This window comes from Nicotiana tabacum, chromosome 10 (assembly GCF_000715075.1).
Source record: "Nicotiana tabacum cultivar K326 chromosome 10, ASM71507v2, whole genome shotgun sequence".
NCBI classification, from domain to species: Eukaryota; Viridiplantae; Streptophyta; class Magnoliopsida; order Solanales; family Solanaceae; genus Nicotiana; species Nicotiana tabacum.
Genome location: NC_134089.1, coordinates 43,381,040 through 43,406,817, shown reverse-complemented (window position 1 = coordinate 43,406,817; position 25,778 = coordinate 43,381,040).

The window sequence follows — 25,778 nt, the reverse complement described above, 5'->3', positions numbered from 1 at the left end:
AAAAAAACAAATGCTTCCATTACAAAACTCAAAACTAACAAATTGTAAAAGACTAACAGATTTCGATGCAAAGATGAAATACAGACTCCGAAAATAAACATCATACTCCAACAGAAGAAAATACAGACTCAAAAACAATTTGACGGACTCTAGCAGAAAGAAAATACAAACTCAACATGACTGACAGACGCTAACAAAAGGGAATGCAGACTCAAACGGAAAAATCATGAATACATCAATGCTCCTGGTGCCCGCGGGACATCATTCGGTCTCGCCGCGGGCCTATATGCAAGCTCCCTTTGAAGTCGATCCAAGTCATTCATTATCTGTTTAACAAATGTCATTACTGCTGCAAAGAAGGTAGTGCGAGTCATATCCTCACAGATCTGGAACTTCATAACGATGTAGTCAGCGATGTTTCTAATTCTCTCTCTTATGACGCCTTTTTCTTATAACAAATGGCCAATCTGCTGGGCCCTGGCTTCCAAAGTTTGCTCAGCCGCAAGGTTTTGCTCCTAAAGTTGTTGCAAATCTATTTCTAATAGCGTAAATGCTGTATAACAATGTTCCCTTTCAACTTTGAAGTCTTTTGCCTGTTTGATCATTTTGTTTTCCGTGGCGATGACCCTTTTCTTTAACCCTGCGACCTCATCGTCGTACCTTTGTCTCAACTGCTTAACCAGGCTTACTCGTTCGTCTGCGTTTTTAGCCAATTGTTTTCGAGCCTTGGCTAGTTCACTTTCTGCTTTGTTCAAATCAAAACTATAGTCATTTACTTTCTGCCTCAGGTTAGCTATGAGTTTTTCATCTCTGTCACTTCGGGCTGGATTTTCTGCCGCTACTTTTATTTTCTGAATTTGAGCTCGAAGAGCCTCATTTCCTTGGCTAGCTTTTTCTTTTCTCCTTCATCCACCGCGACTTGTAAGCTATTATCGAATTGAAGTTCTTTGACTTGCTTTTCCAATTTGCTTATGGTATCCCTGTACTCGTTTTCTTTGGTCATCAAGTCCCATTGCACTTGTGCTCCGTCGGTGAATTGTTGGATATAGGGTCTCTTTGCGGGCCTGTCAGGTTCATGTTGAACTCGGGATCTTTTACCATACCAAGCAATATAACTAGGCTCCACCTCGCCTCTGGATAGGTCTCGTACTTGAGTATTAGGCCCTAAGAATCTGCACTGATGCCAAATCCGGCACACTTTCTCTTCTGGGAAGGCAGCTTTTGGATCTAACTCAATGACTTGCCGACTCAAATCTTCATTGTGTGGGATGGTCTGGTATCGGCCTAACTGACGTAAGACCCTATGCGGAGCATAAGGCTGGATACTCCGAAGACCCATCAACAGCAAAAAGCACACCTCAGCCGACATATAGATTACTTCATTGACCGAGAGCCACCCAAATGTCCATTCGATCTTATTTGCTGTCAAAGATCTCAAATGAGCATGCCATGCTTCCGTACCATCCGGAAACTCATAACCCTCTACTCGCTTTTCATGTTTTTCAATGCACTCAAGGCCACTCATACCGCAATTCAAGTATCCGGGACGATGGCAAAGGTGTTCCTCCATCCATATTTGTAACAACATATTGCATCCTTCAAAGAACTTTGCTCCTTCTCGACTGAGAGTGAGATCTCGGTAAATTTCTGCCAAGATCAGCGGCACTATAGTCCCATTTGTCTTTTTCATCATAAAGTCGGCTATCCCTACTAGCCCCATCTTTATGTTCCCATCTTTTCTCGGGCAAACCAAGATACCTAGGAGTGCCACTATGAAATCTAATCCTCTGTGATCTTCCCACTTATCTTGATCTCTAGAGTGAGTAAGACCGGTATCTGGAGTTTTGAAGCCACGGGGATTCCCGTAACGTCGAAACAGAAAGTAGAAGGTACAAAATCCTTTGGCCAGATTTCCGTCTCAGATATCCCGGCTGATGCTTAACAAGTCCAAAAATTTGTGAGGGGTCACTGTTCTTGGTGCTACCGGGTATTGACTTCTGAGATTCCCTTCGAAACCAGCATAGCCTGCTATCTCTTCTAGCGTAGGAGTTAACTCGAAATCCGCAAAGTGGAACACATTATGTGTTGTGTTCCAAAACGGTATCAAGGCCTCAATCACGTCTTTTTTGGGCTTGACCTTCAAAAGCCCAATAAGACTGCCCAATGCTTTTGTCACAACTTTCCTGCTGCCGCCCCCCAAATCATGCCACCACATATGTAGCTCCAAAGGGATCTCTTCACGGACTGAGAAAGGTTCATTTTGATTTGTGCTCATCCTGCATATTTATTAAGGTGATTTTAATTAAAAGAAAACCATGACTCGTTTTTGACTTAAGAGAAATGACCATTTTTCAAAATTTCCACAAAACATCCGGCCTTGCCAACACGGCCTTTCAGCACTTCGAAAACGAAGATTTTAAGGCTGTGTCAGCTAACCAGCCAAAACCTCTAAAAGTGACAAAAAGTGGATGTTCTTGCAAAAACAGCCTTTCGACGCCCTTTTAGGGACATTCGGCTATTTCTGACAAGAATGACATCACCCTAATTATTTTCAAATTAAAGTAAGATTTTTGCTCTTTTGGCTACTTTCGCAAAAAAAGAAGTTGGACCCGATGGGGGTTGCCTACGTATCTCACACCCTGTGAGAATCAAACTGGCGTAGTTCGGGCAAATAAAATAAACTATTTTTTGAAAACAAGACTTTTTTTTCTTTTTTTTTTCATTTCGTTAGCAAATAAAATTATTTTTTGATAACACCAACTTTTGTTTTTCCTCTTTTTTGTTTTTATTTTCTCAGAATTCGACAGAGTTTCGACACTATTTGGACATTGTTTTTTTTTCAGAAGAGGCGATTAACTCTCTCTAACCCTCATACTGCTATTTCTCTTTCCTCAACTTTTCCCAGTATTCATAAGCCGGTCAGCATGCAAGTCTGAAGAAAATAAATGCACAAGTAGCTAGTAGGATACATCAGGATGGTCTTTTTATTTCGGGTGCACCTGTCCTAGACAGACCCAACCCCCGTGTTGAGTCTCTAAAGCCAAAATGCACATGATGCAAACAAACGTTCCTACTAGGGATCCTACATGAGGTATTGTTATACTAGGTTTAAACTTGAGTTTATTTGTTCTAGACCTGGCTTACTCGAGCGGACAACTCGAGCCGAAGGGGTGCAGCGTACCGGGAATACAAAAGCTTCACTGACTTTGCAACTTGTCCAAACTTCGTTCTAAATTTGGAATATGACTCTAACAGAAAAGAAGTCACACGAAGTGCGCACTTCTTCATGATTTAGAAGACTTAGAGAGAAGAGAGATTTCGCAACAGTTTATACACAGTTCACGGAATATCGAAGCGGTAAAAGCAATCAATTAGCACATTAGGCCCAAATCATGTAACAAAGTCTGATAATGGATAAAGCCAACTATAACAATTATTCTAAGCTCGAATTCTTTAACCCTGAACCAGAGATTCTGGGTTCGATCCCCAGCAGAGTCTCCAGAGCTGTCACACCTCCTTTTTTACTACACCCCTAAGGGTGTATATAGGGAGTTTTTCCAATTAAAGGACAATCGAAATGAGATTTATTTTATTAAAATTCAGAGTCACCACTTGGGAGATTTATGGTGTCCCAATCCACCAGTTGAATCCCGAATCGAGGAAAACTTGACTCTGTTTAACAGTCCGCGAACCGAAAATCCTAGTAAGGAATTCTGTTAACCCGGGAGAAGGGGTTAGGCATTCCTTAATTCCGTGGTTCTAGCACGGTCGCTCAACTGTCATATTCGGCTTAATTATCTAATTTTTTAACGATTATAAACCTATGTGCATATTTTAACTTTTAACCGCTTCTATTTAATTTTTAAAGAAGATTAAACGTCGTTTAAAATACGTCTTTGGATCGCGCCACATGAAATGCACCCGCAATCCTAAACATATTTTATTCAACGTTTCAAGATTTGATTTGGGTCACATGAAATGCACACCCGAGTTTAAGAAGGTAAAAATATTAAATAATGCGCCCTAAAGCAACTAACGCATCTTTTAACTTTTGCGAGGGCCATGGAAATTTGCTAAATGGCACGCCTCGATTTATTCTAATTATAAAGTTTCTAAACTAACTTACGAGGGCTATGAATTGTATGTTTGTCTAATATGACACGCCTCAAATTAATTACCACAAATAATTGAACTAACACAATTTAAGGCCGAGGTATGCAACTATTAGGGAAAGGGGGAGGGGCATTAGATTTTCAGAAGCCAGATCACCCCTAGTAGTTAACATCAGCAACAATAAAAATTTTAGGCTCGAGAAGAGGCCCAGGACAAACGAAACAGCGAGACCACTCCTTAATTCCAAAGGGGCCTCCAAGACCAGGCCCAAAAGTCAGCTGAGCCTACTGGCCCTGGCCAGCACATGCCTTACTGGTATACGTATAAACCAAAGATGCAATACGCCCAAGTGATCATTATTTTCTAAAAAACTAGACATTGAATAATAGTAAGAATTTATAGCTAAATCATCAACATATTACATGAAGTTCGAATCCTGATTGTGATCTTGCCAATGACAATGAAAACCCCACATAACTTAGCAATTTTGTGACTTGTTGAACCGTAAATTCATTGTTTGAATCATAGCTCTTCAAGAACAAAAATGCCTCACTTAAATTCTAAAAGACAATGCAATAGAAGATTTTTAAGGAAAAAAAACTAAGCTAAACATGAAACCAATTTAAACTAGATCTCAAGAAAAATAACGAAGCAAACCTAGATCCCTGCTATAGGAAAGCAGATATTTCCTAACATCGAAGCTTATCGCATAATCAAACTCAAAAGCTATGGTATTGAACCATCAATTCAACTTGCATACAAGATTCAAATCCATACTACAGTAGCCTTAAAAAACTTACTTAGTACACATTTAAAGTCTAAAAGAATCTCGAATTGACTGCATCTAAACAAGTCCAAATCCTGACCTCAAAATGAATAAGTAATGCAAATGACTACATTTAAAGAATTAGACTAAGATGGACACCAAACCAAACTACTAGGTCATATGATATTTAGAAGCTCAGACCCTGATCACATATTCAGATTTTGAAAGTCAATAAGCGAAATTCTCTAAAATAAGAACTAGACAAATAAAGTAAAATATGAACACAACTAATTGTGAATACAACTCAAAGCACCAGATTTCCATTTTGATTCCAAATCAAGCTTTACATTAGGTGGAATGTAGAAATGTGTACCTGAATAATTGCAAAATAGACCAACAATTAGCTTGAAACTAAGAGGAAGCAGCAGTAATAGACCAATAGCAACAGAAACAAGCCACAACCCCTAATTCAAACCACTTTCAAACCCAGATGAATCAGAATATACTTCAGAAACTGAAAAAAAAAATTTCAAGAATTGTAGAAGATCTCGATGGAACAGTAATTTTTTAGTATTTCTAGCTGTATCTGATTTTTTTTAAAAAAGATCTCCTCCTCCAAAATTTCAGCAAATGATCCCTTTATAGAGGGGTGTTAGGGCAACAATAAAGATTTCAGATTTTACTTGTTGCTCCTTTCAGTATTGTCGTTTTTGCTTAAAGAACCTCAGTTCAAAACTCCCATTTCATTTTAGTCTCCAGGTCAGCTTCTAAGAAGCTTCCCACTTCTGTTACAGAAAGATTCCCTCCAATATAATCCCTAAACTACCCTTTCAAACCCCATATATTCACCTTAAGGCCAGGCAGACTCAGGTCGAAATGACCCAATTTAAAGGGTCTGACAATCCAAATTAAACCTCCATCTGAGCCTTTGATACCTCAGAACCCAATTAAAATCTATCAAGGATTCACCATTTTAAAAACTGATCTAAAATTACCCAAAAGAAAAATCACGGAAGCCTTAAACCAAAACCCAAAAACAAAAGAAAAGGAACATGAAACTGAATTAACTAATTTTAAATAACAACAAAGTAACTATGCTGATTAACAAACAAGTCATGCATGCACAATATTGACAACGAGCATACAATGAAAAACAGAAACAAAGACACAGAAAAGAGATGAAGAAGGACGACTTAAAAAAAAAAGAAAAATACAAGAAAAAAAAACGTAAAAATACCTAAACGGGCTGGGCAAGCCTTGGAGTCTTTCCCTTGATTTCTAGATTTTGACCGAAATGAGTCTCAATCATGTGTTCTCAGATGAAAATACATGACCAAGGTCCATTTGAGCCTCAATCATCACCAAGTCTGTCGATTTTAGGGTTTGACATGTTAGGCCTCAATTTCGATGTAAGATTCGACGAGTTCGGGGGATACTCGAGGAAAAAGAGTCATGGATTTGAAAAGAGGGGAGTGAGGGGGTTTTGGGGTGTTGCTTTGGTGGTGTTTGGAGCCGGCGCCGCCCGCTGAGAGGGGTGGAAAGAGAGGCGGCGCCTTAGGGTTTGGCCTTTGGTCTCTGGAACGGGGAAGTGAGAAAGACAAGAGATGAGGAAGGGGTTTGAGGGTTCCGACACTTAAATATTAAGCATACCCTCAGTTCCTGTCCGTTGGATTGAACAACATCGACGACCCAGATCTGTCGAGCCTTCAAAACGGGGTCGTTTGGTTTTAGTGGGGAAAGGGACTGGGTTAAGGGCGGTTTTGGTCTGGTTTTGGTCGGGTACCGGGTGTTTAACACTTGGGCCTGGGGAAAACCAATTGTAACAACCCAAATTCGGATTTCCTTTATTTCTTTTCTTTTTCTTTTCTTTTCAAATTCTTTTCTTTTCAAAATTAAAATAAAACCTAAATTGATTAATAATTTTTAAACTAAATTAACTTACCCAATTAGATTAATCACTCATCATGGTATTTACAATAATTAATTAAATCCTAAATTTTTAAAAAAAAGACGATACAATTAAAAATTAAAAAGTTAAAATGCAAAATGAACTATTTTTGTGATTTTCATATTTTATAAAACAAACTAATTTACTAATTAATCTAACAAAAATAAAATTAAATACTAAATGCAGTGCGTGATATTTTTGTATTTTCATGAAATAAATAAAATAAACGTGCACAGACAAGTGCAAATAATTAACAGAAAATGCCACAAAATCCAACAAAATTGCAAACACTGAAATAAATTATTTTGCTTTGAATTTGTTGGAATAATTCATATAGGCCAAAAATCACGTGCTCACAAGCTCGACAAAGCAGGGTACTCCTGCCATAATTCTTTCATCGGTTGACCCACCACCTGCTTAACCAGCTAAAGGCGGGGGTCAGGTCGCCTGAGGTGGAGGCCTTTCAATTAGAGGTAGAGGCTAGTCAGTGAGAGGTCATCCTAGAGGTAAAGGGCAGGTTGGTGGGGCTCAAACCTGTTGTTATGTATTTCCAGGTCATCCTGAGGCGAAGTGGTTCAAAGCAGTTATTACAGGTATTATCTCAATCTGGTATAGAGATGCTTCCATGTTATTTGATCCGGGTTCTACATATTCTTATATGTATTCATATTTTTCTTTGCATTTGAGTATGCCTCGTAATTCTGTGTGTAAACCAATTGGAGATCCCATAGTTGTTGATTGGGTATATAAGTCTTGTGTTATTAATGACTTTGATATTGTAGTTGATTTTTTGTTACTGAATATGATAGATTTTGAGGTCAATCTTGATATGGATTGGTTGTCCCATATCACACTATCTTACATAATCATAGAAAGACTATGACTTTAGCCATACTGGGGTTGCCTAGATAAAGTGGAGAGAGACTCTAAGTTATTCCACTAGTATGGTGGTTTCATATTTGAAGGCTAGGCGTATGGTTGAGAAGGGGTGTTTAGCTCATTTGGCTTATATCTGAGATTCTAGTGCGGAGGTTCCTTCTATGAATTTAGTACCGGTTGTGAGTGAATTTTCATAGGTGTTTCCTATAGATTTATCGGGTATGCCACTCGACAAGGATATTGACTTTTCCGTTGTTTTGGTTCTAGTCACTCATCCTATTTCTATTCCACTGTACCGTATGGCTCCATCTGAGTTGAAGTAATTGAAAGATTAGTTGCAGGATTTTCTTGACAAAGGGTTTACTAGACCGAGTGTTTCACCTTGGGGTGCGTCAGTGTTGTTTGTTAAGAAAAAAGATGGATCAATTAGAATGTGCATTGATAATACCAGCAGTGAAGGGACCATTGGCCATGGATTTTTAGGCCTTGGCTAACAAGTTCTGAGGTTGGATGTTTCGGTGCCTAGCAGGGTTCGAGCTTGTGTTTTGGCGCAGTCATCTTTGTTGGAGCATAGCAAGACTCACATGTTTGATGATCCTCACTTGTTGTTGTTAAAAGACATAGTGCAGTGGGGTGGTGCTAATAAGGTCGTGATTGGAATGGTGTTATGTAGCTTCAGTGCTAGATTTGTGTTTCGAATGACAATGGGTTGATAGAGTTGATCCTTGAGGAGGCCTATCATTCACGATATTCCATTCACCTAGGTGTCATGAAGATGTATCGTGACTTGAAGCACCACTATTGGTGGAAAAAATGAAGAAAGACATTATTGGGCATGTCTCTCGGTATTTAAATTATCAAATGGTGAAATATGAACATTAGAAACTGGATGATTTGACTCAGAAGTTAGTAATGCCGGAGTGAAAGTAGGAGCGCATCACTATGAACTTTGTGGTAGGATTACCATGTACCTTGAGGAAGTATGATGTTGTTTGGGTCATTGTGGACCAGTTGACTAAGTACGCATATATCATTACGGTGATGACTTCTCTTCTGTGCGTTTAGCACATATTTACATTCGGGAGATTATCCTCCTGCACGGTGTGCCTATTTCTATCATTTTAGAATGTGCCACACAGTTCACTTCACACTTTTGTAGAGCTGTGAAATGTGAGTTGGGCACGTGGATTGAGCTGAGTACCAAGTTTCATCCTCAGATGGACGGGCAGTCCGAGCGGGCCATTCAGATTTTAGAGGATATCTTGAGGGCATGCTCTATAGATTTCGGGGGTAAGTGGGACCAATGTCTACCTCTAGCAATGTTTGCCTACAACAACAATAATTAGTCAAGTATCCCGATATCTTTGTACGAGGACTTATATGGGAGGTGATGTCGTTCTCTGATTGGATGGTTTGAGACCGATAAGGCTAGATTATTAGGTAAAAACTTGGTTCGTGATGCTTTGGAAAAGGTGAATGTGATTGAGGAGCAGCTGCGTACAGCATAGTCCGGGAAAAAGAGTTATGCAGATAGCAAGGTTGGGGATGTAGCTTACATAGAGGGTGAGAATGTTATTCTCCTAGCGTTGCCTATGACGGCCGTGATTCCATTTGGGAAGAAGGGAACGTTGATCCCAAGGTTTATTTTCCCATTTGAGATGTTGGAGAAAGTTGGGGAGGTTGCTTTTAGGCTTGTACTGCCTCCTAGCCTTCTGGAAGTACATCCGATATTTCACGTTTCCATGCTTCGCAAGTACCATAAGGATAGGTCACATGTTTTAGACTTCATCACGGTGCAGCTTGATGAGAATCTGCCTTATAAGGAAGAGCCAGTGGCTATTCTAGACCGGTACGTTTGAAATTGAGATCTAAAGATATTCCTCCTATGAAAGTGCATTTGATAGATCAATCGATTGAGGAAGCTATTTTGATGTTCAAGTCAGACATTAGGAGTATATATCCACATATTTTTGCTAATTTAGGTACATTTCTATGTCCGTTCGAGGATTAACGTTTCTTTTAGAGGTGGACAATGCAATGATCAGACAAGTTGTTTTGAGTACTAGTTCCCCTTTTTATGTTCGAGACCTTTCATAGCTCTATCTGATGATTTATGACTTGCGTGTGTCGTCCATGTCGATTTGCGGAAAGTTTAAATGTGAATTCTTGAAGAAAATGTGATTTTGACTTTGAAAATGGCTAAAGTTGACCATAGTCAACGTTATTGGTAAACGACCTCGGATTGGTATTTTTACAATTCCAGTAGGTTTGTATAATGATTTTGGACTTGTACGCATATTTGGTTGGGGTCTTGGGTGACCCAAGGCCGTTTGGCGCTACAAGTGGAAAGTTGAAAAATTGAGTTTAACCTTGAAATATTTTTGAGTTTTATTGATCGATTTTTGATTTTTGATGTTATTATTGTGATTTTAGCCTGAGTTCGCATTTGTATGATGTTATTATTGTGATTTTAGCTTGATAGTAAGTTTCGAATAGGTTGCAGACTGATTTGGCATGACAGTGTGTTGCTTGTGTTGTTAATCTACAGATCTCGCATATGCGAGACAATGCTCGCATTTGCGAAGATGGGCTGGGGCCGGGCAGTTTGCTTTTTTAAAGTATGTGTCCTACTTGAGGACTAGTGGTCTTCGCATTTGCGATGAGTCCGTCGCATTTGCAACTTTGGGCCAATGGGGACTGCTTCACATTTTCAAAGATTTTTTCTCATTTTGAGGAGGTCCCCATGATCGCATTTTCGACTAGGTTGTCGTATTCACGATATTGGGGGCTCAAGGTCTGGTTCACAATTACGACCAACTGTTCGCATTTGTGTACATAGTAATTATGAACACGAGTTTGTAATTGTGATACCTGGATAAAATATGGGAATTTCGGTACACAGCTCATTTCACTCCATTTTTGAGACCTAGACTCCATAGAGGCGATTTTGGAGAGCAATTTCTTCCCAATATGTTAGTAACTTTAACTTATTTTCAGTAAATTTCCATGACTTTTGCATGAAGTTCCACTATCAAATGTAAGTTTTCATAGACTAGAAATTGCGGTTTTGGGTATATTTACCGCAAAAATGGTAATAACTATTAAATTTTATTATGGGACTCTAAAAATACGTGATCTATTTTTATGCTAGTTGTTAAGCAGTTGACGCTATGTGTGAGGTTTAGAAACGAGATAAGAGTAAGGAGTAAGATGATAACCAAACCGATAGGTTAGCAATTGGGGCCTCGAGCTTGTCGATTCGGGGGTCTCGAGGTCGATTCCGGAGCTCGACTGTGAGCTACCAAAGGTGATTGGAATATGACTAACAATTGTAATAAAATCAACGAAGGCTCTTTATGGCCAATAATAAGCAATAAATGATGAACAAAAATGAAGATAATTAAGGGAAGCAATAATATCAAGAGAATGTGTTAGAGAGCAAAGAGAATATTCTTGTATATTTCATGTGGGGAAACTGAAGCAACAAAGGTCTCTAAAATGATAAGGATCCCTTTTATATATGAGGGGAATCCCAACATAGTACAAAATGCATTAATTATAAAGATATGGAGATGGGACAGCTAGATGGTGCCCTGATTCAGGTTTAGAGTAGCCTACTAGACTTTGTCAGCCCTAGCTGTATTTCTTGGGAACTCCCCATTTCTATCACAACCGCAATCAACATTGTCCCCAGGTCGAGCGTCGTTGAACCAAGAGAGAGGAAACTCGACCGTAGCCTTGTAGCCCCGATCCTCCGAGAAGATCCTCTAAGGTGTTTCGATGGCGAGGAATTGGACCCTCCGATTTCACCGTAAACAAATAGTCCTCGCATTTCTTAGAGAGGAGAGATAAGAAACGATTTTGACATCCAACTCTTTGGACTTCCCGTGATGATGTCACATTGATAATATCATACTTATGACGTAAGCCTTCACGATAACCGGGACATCGTATGGACTTGTCTTTTTAGCGTTATTCAATGTGCTGTTGATCCCCATTCTTCAAAGCGACAGTGTCGCTGTTGATTCAGTTTGATTGCGCCTGCCAATCCGTCTTCCAAAGGCATTAATGGTGTTGTCGGCCATACTATCACCCCCTATAAATAGGGGCCTTTCGGTACTATCTTTTAATCCAAGTTCCTTTCAATATCTTTCCATCCCTTTCTTCTCAGTATCCTCCTCCATTGCTTCCTACCATGTTTGGGGTCTATGGCCTTAAGGTTACATGGCGATGTTCTCATCAGCCACTCTATGGCCTTTTGCCTGGGCTTTCCTTTACCGAGCGAGATTATACTGTCTTGTCATTGTTGTTGTTGCTGTTACGATTGTTACTGCTGTCATCGTTGGTTCGAGGTGATGAGATAGGGGGGCCGACTTCTTCCGACTTTCGAGAACGTTTGGACTCTACACCGCTGCTTGGGAGAACGTTCGGACTATATACCGTTGCTCACTCTCCTACCCTGGCCTGGTGTAACACTTCATCCCCTTGGTTTTGCAAGGGATAAAATGGGACAACCGGCCGTTAAACTTGCACGGTACAATGTCCCAGAAGGCGGACTTGGAGCAGTCGTACAAGTAGGGTTGATGCTCGCAGAATACTCCACCTCTGGCTTCGGTGGGCTATGTCTCTTTTTTTCTGCTTCTTCTGCATTACTTTCCTCTTCTTCATCATCCCACTTTCCTCTTCTTCATGTTCGCCCTCAGAGATATTATTCTGGATAACCGAGATGAAACCCCAGAGGAAGTGGTGGACAAAGATATTGCCACCGAGGATGCATGCCCGAGGGGATGGTGATCGAAGATGTTGCTGCCGAGGATACACCTTTGAGAGTAGGCTAGGCTCTAGGCTTTTACTATATGTGTACCTTTTTGCTTCTTTGTTTCTGTGTAAGGACCCTTCGTGGGCTTCTATAATCAATTTTTTATTAATACAAAGTTGTTTCTTGAATTTTGTCTTCGATGCTTGCTATATTCCCTTTTATTTACGTTTATGGAGACTTTGAATGCACAATTCTATCGGCTGCTTCCAATATCGAGCCCAGGTGTGAGCATTTTTCCTGACCTTCGATTGATTAATACGACTCCACGTGGAACCTTTTGTCGTTCCTTGGACCAAGCCTGGATTTGGCCGATAAACCCGGGTCGTCGAGACCTTTATTTCTAGTTGAACGAAAGTAAAGCTTCGAGGCTTGAGATCGGGATTTACCATTTAGATCCCGTGGTAATCTTTGAGGGCAGATTTTCTTGGAGGTCCGAGGATAGGGACTGCCTTTAAGCTTTTGAGAGCAGTCCCCAAGTGAGGATTCGTTCAAACTCAGGCCACATGGAAACCTGCTTTGGACTTAGCGTAGATAGCCCTAAGGCATTGTAGATAGATCTCGAACGAGGTTTTACCCGAATTTGGATGGTACGTCGTGATCAAGCCCATATAGGTGGACTTTAAATGCTTATTTCTTTGGAGCCTAACTCCTTTTTGATTGAGGTCCTCGAGGTCGGGTACGACCTTGAGACTTGTAATGATGTTATTGGCTTCGTAGAGCCTAACGTTTTTTCGATGGAGATCTTCGAGGTCGAGTACCACCTGGGGACTAGCGATGATTCCATTGGCTTCTTAGAGCTTAACCTTTCCTTGCTAGAGGTCCTTGAGGTCGGGTACCACCTCGGAACTTGCGATGATGCCATTGGCTTCTTGGAGCCCAACCTCTTTCTGATGGAAGTCCTCGAGGTCGGGTACCACCTCGGGATTTGCGGTGATGTTTTTGGCTTCCTGGAGCCTAACTTCTCCCTGATGCAGGTCCTTGAGGTCGGGTACCACCTTGGGACTGGTGATGATGTTGTTGTCTTCTTAGAGCCTAACTTCCTTTTGATGGAGGTCCTCAAGGTCAGGTACCACCTCGGGAATGGCGAAGGTGTTTTTGGCTTCTTAGAGCCTAACTCCCTTTTGATGGAGGTCCGCGAGGTCTAGTACCACCTCAGGACTGGCAAAGGTGTTTTTAATCGGCTTTGAGGCAGGAAGATCGTAGTCGTTTTTCCCATATATATACAAGGATGTTTTTTCTTTTTTGGAGATCATACCATTTTAAGCAGTTGCCCTTCTCTTTCTGCATCAAACCTTTCATTATTTCAGTACAAACGTACTTGCACAGATTCTCACTTTAGCTCTCTAATTTTGTCATAGCCATGACTGCGGCATCGGGGTCTGCCCGACAGAGAGGGGAGAGACCCGCCTCCGGAATTTACGACCAACAAGAGTATGCCTTGAAGATTGCTTCTTCGATAGGAGAAGAACATCTTGGGTTAGTGAGGAAAGATTGCGGATGGGGGAAGGAAGTAGTGTTACAGATACTTTCCCCGGATGAGGGCATCACGGCTCGTGCCGATGGATTCTTGAATGTTTACACGTATCCTTTCACACTGGGCGCCCTTGATAGGGTTGTGTTTGACTTTTATTTAAAGTATCGAGTTACCTTGGCGCAGATCCACCCGTCATTTTGGCAAAAAGTGTTGATGATGAGATTTTTTGTGAAGAAGGCGGGGCATGAACTTACACTCAGTCATCTTATTAGGTTGTACCGACCCTTTCACTATCGAGGTTTGTTAACCTTGCGATGCCGGTCGACCGCACCATTCATTGTTGATGATGAGGATGATGGAGATCGGGAGTGGATAAGTCGATTCGTCCGAATCCGGACCGCTGACATTATCCCCGTGGAGCTTATACCATTCCCTGAGGAATGGAACTATACACGTAAGTGGTACATTCCGTGCCTTCTCAGTTCTGTTTACGGCGAAGGCTGGTTTCGTAATCGTGTCTTCTTTTCTTTTTCTACAGCAGCTTCATGGGCACTGGGTGAGGTTCCTGATCTACCGAATTGGGTTCGGAGGTTTGCGACCCACTCGACATGTGATGAGCGCAAGTGGCGAGCTTTGTCCCTGGGCATATGGGAAGCAAAATATCATGGTGCGTATTGTATTATTTTTTCCTTTCCCTTCCTTCATTTGGAGAGGCATTTTCCCTTTCTACGTATTAATCTTGCTGTTGTAGGCATCAGAGAGCCTTCCGAGGCGAGGCTGCACCCGTTTGGAGAGGGGGAAGGATTGCTAGCTTCCTGGCTAAAGAACGACAACAATAAGCGAGAGATGCCTCTACGGGGCGATGACGCTCAAGGCAAGGCAAAACCAGATAGGGGCTCCGGAGCAGAATAATTGTCGGGGCTTGCCCTGCCCGTGGTTCCTGGTTTTGGAAAGGTGGTTTCTCCGTTGTTGTCATCTTCGTTTTTCATCAAAAGTACTTTGAGGGATACTCGAAAGACGGGGTCGCATACACCAAGCGACCGTGCCTAGACTGGAGTCAACCCTTTCAGAGCTGAGGGAGCTAGGTTGGAAGATGTGTGCTCGGCCTACGAGGAAGCCCAGCGGCTTAACTTTGTGGTGAGTTTCGGCATAGGCCTTTCGCGTTCCGCACCTTCCCTTCCTTATTGGGTTTTCTTTTGCAGTTCTTTGACAAGCTTAAGTCCGGGCTACTTCGTCATGAAGTGAGGCTGCGGAAAGCTCTAGATGAGGAGAGATCCCTTAGGCTCCTTTGCGATGAAAAGGAAGCCAAGTTGGTAAACTTGCGATATGAGGTGAGCCGAAGCTTGAATTATGAGAGCTACTTGAAGGAGCAGGTAATTTTTTGTCCCTGGTGAGCGTGCATTCTGCCTTCTAGCTTCTGAGGCTAACGCTTCGTTTATTTCAGTTGCAGAAAAAGACGGAGGCCCTAGAGCGCCTTCGAGATGAAGCTGGCCGAGCCAAGCATGAGCATGATGAGCTAAAAGCTCGGGCGGAGGCTCAGGCTTTAGAGGGGAAGGGTGCTCTGGCTAAAGTTCCCGTTTTTGACGCTCAGCTTCGCTTAGTTCGTGATAACGCTTCGGTTCAAATAGATATGACTACGAAGCTTGAGTCCGAGCTTTCGAAGGTCAGGGCTAAGATCGTTAATGCCCGGGCAGAAGTCGTAATGAGCCAAACTAAGGCTGACCAGAATATGGCGATCTGTTTAAAGGACGCTAACGATGCTCAAGCTGAGTTGAGAAGGATCCTCGATCGCAAAGAGAGGATCAAAGAATAGGCTCGTTGCAAGTCTCGAAGAAAGATTCTCAAGGAGATCCGTCCGTAGGAGTTTCAATGATCCATCCGAGATGATCCTCTGAGGTGTTTCAATGGCGAGGAATTGTACCCTCCGATTTCACCATATACAGGATAGAATTTAGGGATTTTATAAAATTGAGATTTAGACCTCAAATTGAGGTCGGATTTCTAACCAAATCATATATTCGGACTTGGGGTACATGGGTAATCAGTATTTGATCCTGATTTCGAATTTTGACCCCATGGGTTCGGGTTGACGTTTTGTTTACTTTTCCAATTATATTAAAGATCGAACTTTTTTTGTACGAGAGTAGTTTCTAAAGCTTGTTTTGACTTGTTTGAATAATAATTGACTAGATTTTTGTAGTTTGGATGCTTGTTCCAAAGAGAAATCTGTGTTGAATGGCCGAGCTTGTTCCGAAAAGAGGTGGGTGTCCAAATTCACCTTGATCTAAGAGAATTAAGACTTGATTGGTCTATTTACTGCGTGATTTATGTGTGGGGACAGTGTATATGCAATGTGAAGGGTGTATATGCATTGTCATGAGTTTAAGAATGTGGGGTGTACTACTTTACATGTCTTTAATTATACCATATCTTAATTTATTCCATGTTTTACTTGTTATGTGCTTTTACTTGATATATACCTTTATTTGTTACCTGTCTTTAATTGTTACATGCTTCAATTAATTCATGCCTTTATTTATTATCCGCCTTTACTTGTTATATTCTCTAACATGTATTAGATAGATGTTTCTATAATTTCATTCCTTTACTTGCCTTATTGACTTTACTTGTTTCCTGTTTTAGTCTACCTTGTTACATCGAATTGCCTTAGAGAATTATACGTTATAGTTCTCTTTTATGTTATGTTGTGAGATTTTCTGTATTTGGTTGTTACTGATATATTTGATCATGTTATACAGTTCAATAGTATTATTATATATATGTAGATCGGGTTGAATATCGCAACAATATTATTATATATATGGATCGAGTTGTACACCGTAACATTATTATTATATATGTGGATCGTGTTGCATGCCGCAATAATATTATTATATTTGTAGATAGGGTTGCACGCTGCAACAATATTATTATTTATATGGATCGGGTTGCACAAAAAAGTATTATATGTATATATATATACATATATGTATATATATATGTGTGTGTTTATATGTTTGTGTGTGTGTGTGATGTGTGATCAGGTTGCACGCTGTGATGATATTAGTATCGATATATGGATCGGGTTGGCTCTACAACAGAAAAGATGAATTGTGGCTATTCTTGATTTTTGTATTCCGCTATCGAGCTGTGTTGTAAGACTGTGATGTAATGATATTCTGGGCCCCTCTGTCATTTACTTTCTTGTTCCATTTATTATATAGTTATCTATTTATCTATCTTGTTTTTGCTTCTCTGCTTATTACTCTTGCAGGTTTAGAGTGATGTCTTGTCATAGTCTCGTCACTATTTCATCGAGGTTAGGTTCGATACTTACTGAATACATGGGGCCAGTTGTACACATATTATAATTCTCCACTTCTTATGTAGATCCTAACGTTGGTCCCAACAGCGTTCAGAGGTGATATCTCAGACCTTTTTCATTCAGGAGACTTGAGGTAGTGCTGCTTGCGATCACAGACCCTGGAGTCCCCTTCCTACCTTTATCTTATGTTTATTGTTCCAGTGTCACACCCCAACCTAGGTGAGGAGTGGCTGGCACCCGGTGACGTACTGGCCTGAGCGAACCACTCTGCAACTCTTGAATGCTTGACATAACCTAGAACATACATAGGCCAACATTCCCAAACTCTATCATATTATAAGCTATCATGGACAATATAGCCGCAACACATAATATATCGTAGGAGGCCAAGCATCATATCAGCTAGCCATCATACTCAAAACATCAATACATGTTCGGGCCGAGGAGGCCACTATGAGTATCAATACCGGACAACCTAGAAAGAAAACATAAATGAGGGCCGACAAGGGCACTAACATACTGTACATACTGAACCTGTGTGTACAAAGCCTCTAAAAGTATATGACATCAAAATATCTTCGGAACAAGGCCCCGGCCTACCTGTAAGTCTATAACAAAATTTGATATCATGACCTCTAGACTTGGCTATATTCCAAGAAGAGATGGAGTCTTACCAATTTCTCGCTGAATATTAATCCTATCTGCTTTGAGAGTTCATCAAACTGATTACTTGCACCTGCAGGCATGAAGTGCAGCACCCCAACAATGGGACATTAGTGCAATGAGATGTACCAAGTATGTAAGGCTTTCCCTTTCTTCTTCCAACATGATTTTGCAGTGACGTTACCCTTATAAGAGGTTCAAAGGGACGAGTCCTAGCGTATGTTCTATGTTGACGGGTTAAGAGCCTCTAATAGTTCAAAAGTGAATATAAGAAATGAGTTACTTGTAGTTGTAATCCACGGATAATTCCTACAAATAAGTAGAACTTCAGGGAACTTATGTTTAGTCTACGGCGAGAAGTATAGCCTTCGTTTAATGGTAAATTATAAGTGGCTCAGTAGTAGAAATAACATATAGAACCTATGATCTTATGAAATGGCCGAAGTAGTTTTCATTGGTTAGTGAAGGTAGCTACGGAAGATCTCTAATTCTAAAAAGAGGGATATGTAAATTAAGAGATGTGATAAGTTGATTAACAAGAGCCTCCCCGTAAATTTAAAGGCTATGAATGAGCAAACTAAAGAATCAAGAATATATCGTATGTAGAAGAACGTAAGGTCACATAAGTTATGAAACACATTGTACTACCTAACTAGAATAATCATGCTCATGCAGAAATAGTAATGATATTCCATACATTAAAGGAAGTACAGATTGAGTTAAAGAATGCGATGAGTCGCTTGAAACAATAAGGAATACGAGCCCTACGATATACTAAATGAATTTGTAAAGGTAAGATGATATGAATCTTGAAAGCTTTTTACTAGTATGTCACAACAGATGTGTAAATGTGAGAATAGTTACAAATTTCCTTAAAGATAATGTGTAGGGATTACGAGTTGCCGAATACAAACTGAGAATTACCGAAAGTACTAGAAGAAGTTATACGTTATATAGATAAGTACTTAGCTTGTAAGATATTGACTATTGCATACTGTTATAATATATTTATGGATAAGTATGTTCACTATGGACGTTCTATGAACGCATATGGGATAATAAAGGTTAAGCTATAGATGGGGTATGAAACGCATAGGTAAGATAAAGGTTGGCTATGAACGGTCATGATGTTGTTGATACGTTGTAAGTTCTTTCAAGTTTAAGAAGAGTTGTTTTTGGAGTTTTCTTACTGTTTAAAGTAAGCGCTTCTTCTCCTACATGAGTTTGATCATATCTAAGCAGTAGATAAGTTGTTTGAAGCTAGAAGTTATGAGTTGACGGTCCAAATACGCATAGAAGTTATGATACCATGTTGGACTATTTTGAGGTGTTTTTATGAAGTTGTCGTGGTTGGATTTTTGGGTGAATATGTATATATATTATCTGTGTACGTGCGTGCATTCATGTGTGTGTGTGTGTTGTTGTTGCTAATTCTATTGGGGTAAGAAAGTTGTATACGGTAAAAATCAGAGAGTCCGATTTTACGATCGTTATGGCACTTCGTAATACCTCCCCCAGAAGGCTCGAGGCTCAGCTCGGGGTTCGACCCCGAGGGTTCTCAATGATCGACCTTGAGGTAGTACAAATCAATGACTATGATAGACAAACGGGAAGTTCCCAAGGCACATAATCAAAGATGACCAAGTCTATTAGGCAAGTTCAATCCCGTACCGTGGCATTAAGTAGTTGTACCAGCCTCAAATCCTTTTAATAAGTGCATTTGTACTATGTTAGGATTCCCCCTCATATATAAAGGGGACCCTTGTTATTTTGTAAGTTATACACAACATTCAATACAAGAACATTCTCAGCTCTCTAACTTAAACACATTCTCCCTTGATACTATTATTTACATTTATTGCTCACATTTATTGTGATTCATTAATTGTTCTTCATTTATTACTCATTATTGATCATAAAGAGCTCTTATCAAAGCTCTTAGAATTGTTAGACCTTCATCGGCCGGTCACTGCCTAACGCTTAGCTTGACCTTGAGGCCCCGTATAGGCCAGCTCGAGGCCCCGAATCCCGTCTACGCGGTTTGCTCGACATACTGCCTTCAAGCTCTTATCATATTTCTTAGTCTCACACTTAGCATCTACTGCCTAACAACTAGCATAAAAATAAATCACGTTTTTTAAAACCACAAAATCAAATCTAATTGTAATTACCATTTTCAAGGTAAATAGTTTGGCGCCCACCGTGGGGCTAAAAATAATAGTGGTTGTTTTCTTGCTGGTTTACTAAATAACACAAGTTATTCTTTATACCTTTTCTTGCCCAGAATTTTTGATTTCAGGTCAAAATGTCTAAATCAATGAACGCACATGAAAAAAACGGCCTTGAGGACCATAGGGAGAATGGTGTAGCTGGTCTAGGTATTGGTGTGTCACCACGAAACCCTGAGGATGCACCAGAATCGATTCCCGTGGATGTGGTCTCACGCAATGCCCAACACGTCAATGTAAGCTCCCACACTGACAGGAGTATATGCCAAGAAAACCTATAAGAAGCTTAGGAAATCCAAGCGCGAGGGGAGAAAGAGGTTAGCCTTCATGTTATTTTTGAGATGTTACAGGCACAACAACTGGCGATTGCCCAACTGCAAAGCCACAAAAAAACTCCAAGTATAGTAGCACCGAAGATGGCTCCTCGAGTCGAACATGTACTGGAAAGATCGAGTAACAACGGGTCAACGACCGACCCCGCTATAATGAAGATGCTTGATGACCTCAGAAATAGGATTGAATCGGGCAAAAAGATGATAGACGCTAACGACAAAAAGGTGGAGACCTACAATTCAAGGGTCGACCAGATCCCGGGTGCACCCCCGATCCTAAAGTGTGTTGATGCAATGAAATTCATACAAAAGCCATTCTCTTCAAGTGCGGCTCCGAAACTCATCCCGAAGAAATTCAGAATGCCTGATCTCCTGAAGTACAATGGGACCTCGGACCCTAACGAGCACGTGACAGCTTACACTTGTGTCGTAAAGGGAAATGACTTGAAGGATGATGAGATTGAATCCGTCCTGTTGAAGAAATTTGGGGGAAAACTTTCAAAAGGGGCCATGATGTGGTATCACAACCTATCCCTGAATTTGATAGATTCATTTGCCATGCTCGCAAATTCTTTTATAAAGGCACATGTCGGTGCCATCAAGGTTGCTGCAAGGAAGTCCGGCGTCTTCAAAATAAAACAAAGAGAAAATGAGATGTTGCAGGAGTTCGTATCTCGTTTTCAAATAGAGCAAATGGAATTACCACCAGTCTTCAATGACTGGGCAGTACAGGCCTTCACCCAAGGCTTGAATGAACGAAGCTCGGTGGCTTCGAAGCAGCTGAAGTAGAATTTGGTTGAATATCCCGTCCTGACTTGGTGGGATGTCCACAACCAATATCAGTCAAATATTAGGGTCGAGGATGACCAACTGGGAGCCCGCTCGGTCTCGATATATCCAAGAAGACTCCTGGCAAAGGAGCCAAAGCCAAACAAGGAAAGGTACCAACCATACACCAAAGATAGGGGAAACTCCCCAAGGCATAACATACCCCGAAGTGATCGATGAATAGATTGAGGTCAAAGTCCTCGGGGACTCGTAAGTAGAGACGGGTTCGACAGACACACAGGACCGATGGAGACACCCCGCTTGTCGGAATACAACTTCAACGTTGACGTCTCAGACATCATATCTACCATCGGTAAAATCAGAGACACTAGGTGGCTAAGACCTGTACTATCGGACCCGCCACAGAGGAACCCCAACATAGTGTGCGAATTTCATGGAACACACGGTCATAGGACCGAAGATTGCAAACAACTCCGAGAAGAAGTAGCTAGGCTACTCAGCAAAGGCACCTCCGAGAGTTCCTTAGCGATCGAGCCAAAAATCAATTCTGAGAAAGAGGGGCAAACAAGAAAAATGAAACAGATGAGACGTAACATGCCATCCACATAATAGTTGGAGGAATCGACATCCTACAGGAACCTATTGTCAAAAGAACAAAAATATCCATCGCCAGAGAGAAGCGAACTCGGGGTTATATACCCAAAGATGCTCTCACGTTCAGCGACGAGGACCTCGAGACCCTGTCTCAACCTCATAACGATGCCTTGGTAATTTCTTTTCTTGTGAATACATTTTAAATTAAGCATGTGCTTGTGGATCCAGGTAGCTCGGCCAACATTATCAGGTTGAGGGTGGTGGAGCAGCTCAGACTGCTCCTCAACGGATTCAACATGGCGAGCAAAACAACAAAAGGGGTAATCACCCTCCCGGTCAACATGGCTGGCACAACCCAAAATGTCAAATTTCATGTCATTGGAGGAGACATGAGGTACAACGCCTTGCTCGGAAGGCCATGGATACACTGCATGAGAGTAGTACCATCAACCCTTCATCAAATGATAAAGTTTCCGACGAAGGACGGAATACAAATCGTGTATGGGGAACAACATGCAGCGATGGAGATGTTCGTGGTGCACGATGTGGAACTGGCATCAACGACTTCAACATCGAAGGAGCAAAAGGATAAGCAAATAGTAAAGTAGCAATCACGAGACACATTCTCGGCTACACTCGTAACAAGCAAAGGACCGTGCCGCATCCCCGTAACAAATGTTTGAAGCATATCGAGGCTCAAAGCGCCATCACCACTAAGGTATAACCATCTCCCTTTTTATTTACATCTTACACTAACCTTTGTGCAGGCGCCCGCTCAGAACTGTCGAAGCGTTGTCCAACTCGAAGATCTTAAGTTTCAAAGCATACGTTGCACTCTTTTCCTTCGATCGGGTTTTATCCCAAGAAGGGTTTTACCGGCAAGGTTTTTAACGAGGCAACATCTATATGCTACCTAAAGGGGAACTTAACAAGTGTTCAAGGCTTCTCCCCAATCAACCTCGAACACTGAGGGGCATCCCCTCAGAAGGTCACCTTCTCGAAGTCAAGATGAGCCAAAAAGGGTCTCGATAGGAAACTGATGTATCGAGCGAAACGGTCGAATGAACCTTGTCCGCATAGTATAATTGAGCCCTTTGTACCAAGTAATCGAAGGAGTATCTTTTACCACCAAAATGCTTCGCGCCTCAAAAAATCTCCTGAACACTCGGGGACTGACATCAAAAACTCAAAGCCATATGACCTATGGGTCGGAAACTTCAAACTCGTAAGCCCTCAATGAGGCAAAACCAAGTTTACAAGGAACGGCTCCAGAGCCAAGAAACTTTTGACGCCTCGGGGACTGTCGCCGACTATCACCCCCATTAATTTGTTGAAAACCCAAGGCCATAGGACCCAATGCGGGCAACTTCGAGCTCACAAGACCTTTATAAGGCAATACCAAATCTGTAAGGCCTTGCAAAAAGGCATCGTCCCGATCTTAAAGTTAGGGCCATATATTCGAACTTCTAAGACCCCTAAAAAGGCATACCCTCGATATAAACACCGAGACTACTTCTCTCGAGGACTGAAAGGCTACGACCAAATTCAATGACTATGGTCACATGGCTCTGGCCAAACTCACGCGACTCGAGGATTCCCGACTGTCGCTATAAAATCACAGGCCTTCAATTACTTTGAAAATACTTCGAAAAGAACCAGTTAATTAGGCTACACTCGGCATAAGCAAAAGATCTGTGATCATATTAGCTCCAAACAATAGGCTTCGAAATAATTTAGCCGTCGAATGAAACCTCCCGAGGTGCTCATTCATCGCTATATAACGACTCACAATCGAGGTTCTTATAGAGCCATTGAAGAGCCGAGCGATTACAAAACTTCAAAAAGTTTTAACGAGGGTAAAATAAAGCCTACATAAGATGTCGTACCGACCCTATGCGTAAGATCCACTATCGCCAGCCTAAAATTAGAGGTCGTACCGACCCTATACATAAGAGCCAACTTAAAATTCAAAAACTTAAGGGTGAATAGAGCTTGAGCCGATATCTGGCTCGGAGACTGAGCCCGAAGCAGTTAACTAAAAACACCTAAGGGCAAATGCGTAAGAGCTTACGGTCCAGCCCAACAAGCCTCAGGGCCGATTTTCAAACCTAAGGGTTTTACCTCGAAGTCCAGTTCACCTGGCCAATTGTCGACGAACGAGTAAATTCAAAACAAAGAAAGACATACTCAAGCAAATGGAAATTCATAGAAGGAGAAAACCGAAAGGTTTCTTTATATACGTATATGAAACAATGCAAGGCTACATTTACAAACGCTCCCTGAGAGCCCTATACAAAGAATCAAAAGGAAAAATGCCTAGCCTACTTCCCCTTCAGGGACTGTGGCCCATCGGCCTCTTCCTCATTATCTTTAGAATCGGACAAAAGGAACTTGGCATCATATTCGTCCACCTTTGCCTAGTTTATCTCTTCCGAGAGATTGAATCCCCTAGCGTGGATCTCCTCGAGGGTTTCCCTCCGAGATTTGCACCGAGCATATACATTGCTTCTGCTCTCTCAATCGGAAGCCCCTCTCAGCTCAGCTCGAGCGTCAGCAGCGTCTTTAAATAGACATCCACTTTCCTATCGGCCTTAGCCCGGACCTCTTCAGCTTTTTCCCGGGCATCCACGACCTCAATCTTCATCTCTAAAGTTCGGACTCGAGCCTTGTAATCCTGCTCGTCTGAACCGAGCTATTTTCACGGACATTCCGGAGCTGCACCTTGAGGGCAGAAACCTTGGCCAAAGCATTCTTCTTGGCCGCAATATGGGCATCAACCTGAGCCCTTAGCTCGTTACACTCATACTTGGCCCGGACAACCCCACCCCAAAGACGTTCCAGATCCTTTATTTTTCTCTACAACTGAAGTATCAAAATATTAATCATTGAGGATAGAACAAGAAGCATGCATTCCCTCGGAGCAAAGGTTAACTATTTCTCGAGGTGTCTTTCACAGTTCAAGCTTCGATTCGCCTCGTACCGAAAGTGCCTCAATTTCTTTCCCCTTTTATCACAAAGAAGCCTGAGGGATTTCTCCCTATCCAAGGCTTTCCTCAACTTGGCTTCACAGTGGAGTAGCTTGAACTTGAGCTTGTCAAAGGCCTATGAAAAAGAAGCTCAATGAGAAAACGAAAATGCAAAATCAAAAGACCAACAAAGTCAACCAAAGCTCACCACAAAGAAAAGCCGCTGGGCCTCCTCAAAGGTTGAGCGTGCATCTACTGTCCTGGTCTCACCAGTCCCGGTTGAACCAATCTCAGTGGGTACATGGTCGCTCGAGACCCTGTTTGATTTAGGCGGCCCCTGATCTCGAACATCCCTCGAAGTACCTTTGAAGGGAGGTGAAAACGGTGGCAGTAAACATGTATCCCCCGAAGTACCTTCGGTAGGAGATGAGGACGAAGACCGAACACCTGTATCCCTCGAAGTACCTTCGACATGAAAGGAAGACAGCGGTGAAGGAGGAACCATTTTTCTGAGGCTAGATGCCTCATATGCCGCAGGCTCTTGGACAAATCGACTCATCCACCCTCGGTCTGCGTCTTTGCATTGCTAGCAACAAAAGGGAAGGGTGGATCGACGTCACAAAGTAATCAGGCCTCGGTATTGCAAAGGCCGATACAATCTAATAAGATGGCTGAGGGTGAACTCGAGCCTGGCTTTATCTGCAAAATACCTTATCATTAGCACTATCCTCCAAAACGATGGGTGAACCTGTGCTAGGGTAATTTGATATCTTCTACAAAATTCAAGCACGACCCTATCGAGAGGGCCCAATGTAAAGGGGTATGTATATACGTTCAAAAACCCCTCGACATGAGCCATGATGCTCTCTTTCAGGGAAGGTA